This window comes from Heloderma suspectum, chromosome 2 (assembly GCF_057233095.1).
Source record: "Heloderma suspectum isolate Gila_16-S chromosome 2, 16-S_ref, whole genome shotgun sequence".
NCBI classification, from domain to species: Eukaryota; Metazoa; Chordata; class Lepidosauria; order Squamata; family Helodermatidae; genus Heloderma; species Heloderma suspectum.
This window is the reverse complement of record NC_139459.1, coordinates 350,582,501-350,591,094: the sequence shown is the minus strand read 5'-3', so window position 1 is coordinate 350,591,094 and position 8,594 is coordinate 350,582,501. Positions and strand designations below refer to the sequence as shown.

General features: G+C 51.6%; 1 protein-coding gene across 1 annotated transcript in view; it reads left to right on the top strand.

The window, feature by feature from the left end:
- The first annotated feature begins 8,322 nt into the window (after positions 1 to 8,322).
- Positions 8,323 to 8,594, top strand: part of LOC146355489 (vomeronasal type-2 receptor 26-like) — a 4,485-nt gene continuing 4,213 nt past the window's right edge. Inside the window, exon 1 of the mRNA XM_084832564.1 lies at positions 8,323 to 8,449. The gene's annotated coding sequence lies outside the window, so the exon portion shown is untranslated. The remainder of the gene's footprint in view (positions 8,450 to 8,594) is intronic.

The window sequence follows — 8,594 nt, the reverse complement described above, 5'->3', positions numbered from 1 at the left end:
ACGCTGAGCAGAGATGATCAGGGATCTCATGATAATTGACTGGCCTTCAGGAAAGAGAGGTTACGAATCAGGATAAACTCCCTAGAGGATTTCCTGGGCACCATTTTGAGAAGGGAGATCCCTGGAATAGCTAACGGGGTGTGGAAAAAAGGGGGGGCCTAAAACCCTTCTGCCAGTACTGCATTGTTAACCTCTCCTGAACCTGTCGACGCCTAGCGAGGAGAAATGTTGCTTACGAGGTAGGGATGGTCTATGTTGACCTAAAGAAAAAATGCTAGGGGTCCCTAGAACCTAGCATAAACCGTGTTCCAAGTTAAGACGCGTTCCCCCAGTTGGGTAGTGTCTTAAAGCCGGAGTATCAGCGCCAACCTTACTAGGCATTGGCCATCCAGAGCTTCCTACTGCCTCGGCTTTTCCAAGGGGCCCTCCCCTCCCCGAGCATTGGACAAGAGGTGCAAGAGTGCTGACTGCTACAAGGGAGCCTTCACGATGAAAACTGCACGTGTCCGGGGAGCATGTGCCCATTGGGGCTTTACTCCCAGCACAGATAGCAGTGCTGAAGCAGCGGACCCGCCACAGGCCGAGGGCCAGTGCGGGAGACCGCCTGGTGAATGTGGCCACTGCCAGATCTGTTGCCGACCCCAGCTGGGAAGGAGTCAAAATTGGAGTGAAAGGTCCTGGTCAAACAGGTCCTTATGCACAGAAGGGCAATGGCGGCCCTCCTGCGAGAGGGCTAAACAAGCCATTCGCACACCTCCTCGGGCAAAAGACATTACGAGAAGGAGTAGCCCTGGTGACAGTACAACTCGCCAGATTAGTGTAGAGATCTGATATGCCCTTTACATGGATGTCCAAAACGGGCGGGGGCAGGCGAGGGATCCTAATTAATCCAGGAAAAAACCCTGTAAGATGATGCATTAAGCAGCTGGGGTTACTGGGGTGTGACTGACGGAGCTGCAGGCGTCATATAGGGAGATGACATTGGGAGGGACAGCCGCCCCCAGGTAGGTAAGCTAAGGCAGCAATCCCACAGCCCTAAGGGTCACCCGTCTGAACAACTGGGGTGAGGTGCAGTCATCTCACCCATATCCAGGGCTGCCATGTCTGGGTCCCCGGGAGCAAGGGAGGCGATACCACTTGCATTGCTCCTGATGGAGATGCCTCATGAGGGCGGACCGCATTCTGGTGTGCTGTGTCGCCTGGGCGAAACCCCAAGGAGGAGGATGTTGCTTAGATCACTGCTGATGGAGATGCCGCAGGAAGGTGGACTGCCTACAGTGGTGGGGTGCTGCCATGGTTAGGGGTGGACGAAAGTCACTTACCTCTCCTCGAAGGAGGTTCGCGGTGGGGGGGAGGCGCTTCGCTGGTCCCCCCGCGAAGTTCAGGCCGGGGGGGGGAGGCTTCCCGCCTCGCCCGGCCGAAATTCAGGCCGGGGAGGAGGCTTCCCGCCTTGCCCGGCCGCGAATGCGAAAGTTTAAAAAAACAACAAAAACGCCCCCTGATAGGCTACGTGACGATTCACGTCGCCTATCACGGCTAGATCTGCAAAGTCAGCCGTGATAGGCTACGTACATCGTCACGTAGCCTATCACGGGTGACTTAAAAAAAAAAAAGCGCGTACGCGAATGGCGGCCCCCATAGGGAGCCGCCATTCGCATTCCTTATTTAGTCGCCGTAGTCTACGTAAATCTTTACGTAGACTACAGCGACCAAATAAGGAACGGGAATGGCGGCTCCCTATGGGGGCCGCCATTATCCGTACACACTTTTTTTTTTTAAGTCACCCGTGATAGGCTACGTGACGATTGATGTAGCCTATCACGGCTGACTTTGCAAATCTAGCCGTGATAGGCTACGTGAATCGTCACATAGCCTATCAGGGGGCTTTTTTTTTTTTTCTTTCATTGCAATGGCGGCGGCGGCAGCCCGTCGAAAGACCAGCTGCCGCTCCCGCCCCACTCGAACACCCACCGAACCGCCGGCTGGACCCGCCGCCGGGAGGGACATTCGGCGAAGGTAAGTCCCGTCCCGGGGGGGGGTGCGGGGGGCGGGGGGGTGCGGAGGATTTCTCCCTGAAACCTGTTCAGGGGGCTGAACACGTTGGCACTCGGCCCCCCGAAGTTTCGGGGAGAAATTCTCCACCAACCCTAGCCATGGTGAACCTGCAAAGGTGAGATGGAGGCCTCACTGGTGTCCGGGTGCCCTGAACCCCGAGACGAGCTGTACCAATCATGGGCACACTCTGATCCCCAGCTGGAAAAAACCGAGGTTGTTGCTTGTGCGCCCAGGGAAGATGAGGCAGCAGAAGGGAGGAGCTCTGCTGAAGGCGGTGAGCCTTCTGGAAGAGCCGATGAAGAGGAGGTGGATGCCTCAATAGCGTCCAGGCGATCTGAAATAGAAAGGAGCAATGAGCGTTGGGTCTGCTGTCGTGTTCGCTTGTGCTGGACCACTGAGAATTTTTTGTGCCTGGCCAGGGGAGGAGGAGGGATCCCCGAGGAACACTCAGCAGCTTCCAAACGAGAAAAAATTGATGCCAGTACTGGGTCTGCGTCCACATCAGAATCAGAATCAGGCCTTGGCAGCGGACTTTGGGGAGGGGGGGGCGGGGCCCTGCCATTCCCTTTCTTACCACCCTGGCCCTTCTTAGGAGGCATGATGCAGGAGGTGAATTAAGCAAGCTATCTGTCAGGGTGGACACTGAGCCCATAGAATCCCAGAGTAGTTCTAATGCTGAGGAAGAGCAGTCGCTCCTGGGAGAGGAGCGAGCTCCTCTTTCCCAGGACCAACAGCTGACGGAGTTTCCTCCCCCCCACATTCCTAGTTTTAGTTAGCAGTCAAGGGAGTGACCGAGCACAGATAGCAGACTTAGTGAAGGCGCGCACTCAACGGCTGCGCCCCGAGGATCCAAGGGAAAAGGGGAGGGATTTTCCCTAGTCCTTATATTCAGGGGTCTGCCAGTAATTGCTTTTCATACGGGGACCAACTGTTCCAACTTAGGGCATAGGGATGCTGCTGCTCAGATCTAGTTGATACCTGTAGAGTTGTTAAGTTGCAAAGGAAGAATAAATCTTTGAAAAGAATCCCTTTGTCTATGTCTGGACTTGGCTACTGGATTAGACTGAGAGAGCCCTCTAAGGAGCCCTTGACACCATCAAAGAGTTAATAAAGCCGCTGGGCACCCCAGACAATAGGCAGCCACCCCACAGTCTTAAGATCTGCGGGTGTGAGTTCCAGACCGAGACAGAGAGGCATGGGAGCGCTGCACTACCGTTTAGATAGAAAATCAGATTTTCAAGAGGCGCAGCCGGGGGCCAAAGGTGATGGAGCTGCGTTTAAGCATGGGTGCCCACAGCCGAGGGCACCCTGTCACGGGAGGCGCCAAACAGGCAGTCACCGCTGTTACGCAATTTTATTAATTAAATATTTAATAATTGTAATTTAATTAATTTTTATTATTTTTATTATGATTAATATTAATATTATTATTTATTTAATTAAAGCTTTCTTTTCATACAAACATAGGAAGCTGCCTTATACTGAGTCTGACCCTGGGTCCATCTAGCACAGAATTGTTGACACTGAGTGGCAGCAGCAGATCTCCAGAGTTTCAGGCAGGATTCTTTCATAGCCCTACCTGGAGACGCTGGGGATTAAACCTGGGGCCTTCCGCATGCCAAGCATGTGCTCTACCACTGAGCGGCAGCTCTTCCTATTTATTATTATTATTATTATTATTATTATTATTATTATTATTATTTATTTATTTTTTGGGTGGGAGGGGGAGACGTCCCAAGTCCATGGGAGGCAACCAATCAGGCTGTGATATACATGCCCCGACTCGGCTCAGCAGCCAGGCGCCCCTCCAACAGGCAGGCTTGGCTGACCAGTGGGGGGGGCAGTCAGACCATCATTTGGAGCGCTGCCGCCGGCAAACACCGGCGCCGCGCTCACCCGCCTGCCGACGCCTCCCGCCGGGAGCAACACCTCAGGGAGGCCGGCAAGGCGAGGAGGAAGAGGCCGGCAAGGCCAGCGGCCAGGTAGACAGGCCGGCAGGTGGGCCGTGAGCCGGCCCGGCAGCCAGCGGGCCCGTCAGGCAAGTGGGCGGGCGTGCGGGCAGGGTGAGCGAGCGAGCGGGTGGGGAGGCGATCGAGCAGGCGGGCGGGCGGGCGAGCGGGCAGGAGAGCGAGTACACGAGGAGACCGAGCGGACGGGCGGGCGAGAGGAAAGGAGCCGGAGAAGGAGGGAGGGAGGCGAACAATATCACCAAGCGAAGATTTTGGCGCGCAGAAGCTGGGTCCAGGCGGCTGGAACAAGGATGAAGCCGTTCTCCAGCAGGCCAAAGTCCCTCGTTGTGACCGAGGAGAAAGGAGGGGGCGGGCGCACTGCAGCCTCAAGAGCCGGGGCCCTCAGCGTGCCCGACAACACCGGTCTCCAGCAGGCCGGTGTCCTTTGTCGTTTGTGGCAGAGCTGTAGTTCTCTCTAGCTGTGTTGAGCCAGAGAGCTGAGTTTGAGAAGGGGGCTGAGTTTAAGGCAACTCAGCCTGCCCCTCCTTGCATGGTGGTGCCACTGGGGTGCACCAATCAAAGGCCCCTGCATCATGTCACCCCACCCGTCCGCAATGGCCCCCCCCCTTTAGCCAGACAAGCTGGTGCCGGGTGAGGGCATTAGTGACTATGAATATAGAAGTTTAGCATGATTATATGGAACACTTGTGAAGTCTGCTAGGCCAGTGTTCCTCTAAATTTTTCAGGGCATATTTGAAATGTTCAAATCTGCTGTGGGTGCTGTCACAAAATGGCATCCATTAGGGGTGTGCCCATTCACATAATGGCTGTTGTGGTGAGCATGGCCATCACGAAACACAAATTTCACAGAAGGTAGCAGACAGAGCAGGGAAGCAGGGAAGCAAAGGGATCGGTCCCCCTGCCTCCCAACAGGTATGCCATTGTATGGCAATGTTTGGGTCTCCTCTGTAGGTGCAGGACCCAAAACTGGCTTTACGCCAAGGGTGTCCTGTGTAAATGTGGTGGCTGTGTGTTTGTGTGTGTGTGAGAGAGAAAGGTGTAGAGATGCAAGCTGACTGAATTCAGACCACACGTGACAGGACAGTAGGTTTCTCTGTGTGCGTGTATGTGTGTATGTATATATTCAGGTATATATCTATATATATACTCGTGTGTGTGTCTGTGTATGTGTGTGTGTGTGTCCGTGTGTGTGTGTATATATATGTGTGTGCACAAGTGTGCGTATATTGTGATGACTTATCAGGGATCGCCGAGGCATGCCCTACCCTAGGAGAGCCCATTGCAGCTGTTTCCCTCCCAAGGCCAGTCACCCCTCAGCCAAAGCAGTGAGAGGAACAGTCAACAGGCTGTTTGGGAGAGGCAGCAAGTGGGGGGGGGCAGGCAAGCAGGTGCTGCTCCTATGCAGCGCGTCCCGGAAGTACCAGGGTCTGCTGGCCGGAGTTCTGGGGGTGGGGCTACACCGGGAGCACACACTTAAGAGGCAGTGTTTAGGCAAGTCAGGGAGGGCAGGGATAAGACGGAGCAAGCAAGTCAGAGACAAACGTGGACTGAAGGCGGACAGAAACAAAGCCCTATGAAGAGAGACTGAAAGAACTGGGCATGTTTAGCCTTGAGAAGAGAAGACTGATGGGAGATATGATAGCACTCTTCAAGTACTTGAAAGGTTGCCACAGAGAAGAAGGCCAGGATCTCTTCTTGGTCATCCCAGAGTGCAGGACACAGAATAATGGGCTCAAGTTACAGGAAGCCAGATTCCAGCTGACCATCAGGAAAAACTTCCTGACTGTAAGACCAATACGACAATGGAACCAATTACCTGGGGAGGTGGTGGGCTCTCCTACACTGGAGGCCTTCAAGATGAGGCTAGACAGCCATTTGTCAGGGATGCTCTGACTTGGATTCCTGCATTGAGCAGGGGGTTGGACTTGATGGCCTTGTAGGCCCCTTCCAACCCTACTATTCTATGATTCTATGTTTCTACGATTCTAGAACATTGAGGGTTTGGAGGAGGAAGAGAAAGAAAAACAACATGGAGGACAAAGACTGCAGGCAAGCCGAGGGAGGGGACAGAGACCAGAGGAGACCAGAGGAAGGAGGTGTTTCCACCCCTGGCCTAAATCCTGCAGCTGTTAGTGGAGTGGGAAGAGCAGTAAGAGCCAGCAGGGGCTGTAAAGATGGAGAAGGAGGAGGGGTGGAGAACCATGCACTGACCTGGTAGGAAGAAACGGAACCCAAGGCTGCAGGTGACGGGCGACTTAACAGAAGAGTCACCTCAGCTCCAGATGGGGTAAACTGTGGGGCAGGAGGCATAGGCATTCCCAGACCTTAACCTGTAGAAACTGCTTATCTGGGCCTTAGTGGAGGTATGAGAGCATATTTAGAAAATCCTGTCTTGAGGAACAGCTCCCGGGGGAGGGCAAGGCAAAAGAACTCCTGTCCTCAGAGCGAATTTCCCCAGCAGCCTGGGAAGACAGTGAGAACGGAGGAGCTGATCTGCCTGCCAGCCAAAACGCACAACTTTAGAGAGACTTGAAGGGAGGAACGTTGCTGTAGCGGTTCCCTGGCTTGGGAGTTTCTATGTTGTTTTGTGTGGGCTGTTGGTGATGTAACTCGACACCGTTTGAGTAATAAAATTAGGTTTCAGCCAGAGTTTGTGCTCACGTGATCTACGGAAGCACTGGAACAAGGGGGATTTGATGTGCCTCTTCCAATGGACCCACCAAAACACACACACACACACACACACACACACACACACACACACACAGTGTTACAAGGTCTTTTGGATCCTTTGTATTTGACCTCTTTGTTTTTATTTTTTTTCCCTGTCTTTAGTGTCAGTGAAAATGTCAATGCAGTGTGCAGCTGCTGTAAAAAAGGAAAACTCCGTGTTAGGCATAGAGTGACACAAGCACTACGCAAATTTACCACATGCCCACCACAACATGCAGTGCCAGTTCAGGGAACAGACAGACAGCTCACAACCGAGGGAAACCCATCGCAGCCAACCAAAAACATTGCAGCAGAAGGCATATTTGGAAATCCACATTTTCCAGGTGAAAACCACAGTTAGGCCATGGAGTGGCACTGCATCCTATGTCCCGAAGGACCTTGACTCGCAGCATCCCCGGAGTAAATAGCTTGTGCAGATGGGGCCCCAGTCCTCTTTATATATTAGTATACATTTATAAGTGGAGTTTTGTAATGTGCAGATTGTCATATTACTTGAACAGGTATGAAAGGGGGTCAATTCAATTGCATCTGATGAAGTGAATGGTGCCCAGAAAACTTAGACCAGAATGAATTCATTAGTCTTTAAGACTCCACTGTTCTGCAATCATGATCATAAGGTCACTTTGTTCTCTGTGCAATGGGAGTTGCTGTTGAAACAGGAGAATCTGGACCAGAACCACATGAATATTTTTGTGAGGATGATTTGTGTGGTTGTTACAACATTCAAAGGGGTGGATTAGGGCTGGTGTGAGAACTTCACCCTCTTCCTCATTTCCTGTGATTGCGTGAATTCCCCCACCCCACCCCACTGTTTTGCACCTTTGATCTTAAAGTCACTTCAGTCTCTGTGCAATGGGAGCTGTTACTGAAACATGAAAATGTGAATCCAAAGAAGTATTTTCCTGTGGATGTGGGAATCCCCGCTACCCACCTTGCACTCATGATCTTAAAGTTCATATGCTTCAGTTTCCGATTTTTGTAGAATTGGGTTGCTGGATTTAATGATTCAAAAGACTGCTTCCCGCATCTCCCCCAATTTTATTGGGAGGCACCAGCCTTAACTGACTGAAACCAAACTTGTTCTGGCTCCTTCTCAGCATTCAGTTTTCCACTAGACCATAACTAGCTGCAGTACTCTTGGTCAATCCATCCTACTATTGTCTGTCCTGTATGGAGGTTATGTTGTCAGACTATAGGCAATGATTTTCACACCACCTCCTGTTACTTTTGACTGGAGATGCTAGGTCTTGACCACATGATCTTCTGCATGGCAAGTATATGGGCTCTACCGATGAGATAAAATCCCTCCCCAAGATCTCTATCCTCACCCTCTCTTTCTTTCCTTCTTCAGGTGGAAGGGTGGGATTATGCCCCAATTTCAGTTTTCTGAATATAATCACCGATTTAACCTCATTAATTCTGGTCTTCATTCTGGTACAATGTTTAACTAACAACCTAAATTTCTGTGCTACGCTGTTTCCAACTTCATAACTAATTTCCACAAATTTCAGTATAACTTCTAGACTAACCACTTTCGCTGGATGTTTCTTCTCTTCATGGATAGACCGTGCCTTTTTCCAGATGTACTGAAAGTTGCCAGACTGGATTTGCCAAGATGATGAAGGAAGGAGAGCCCATCTGTTGCCATGCTTGTGGCCCATGTGCAGAAGGGACCATCTCCAATCAGGAAGGTAGGAGATGCCAAAGCCAAGTGCTGCTCTGTAGGAATTGGGTACAAACACAATGATATTTTCTGAGAAGGGATGTTTCAGGCTCTGGTTCTTTTGGGATGTTTGTATAGTTAATTATTAATATGTTCATTATTGTCATGAAGTG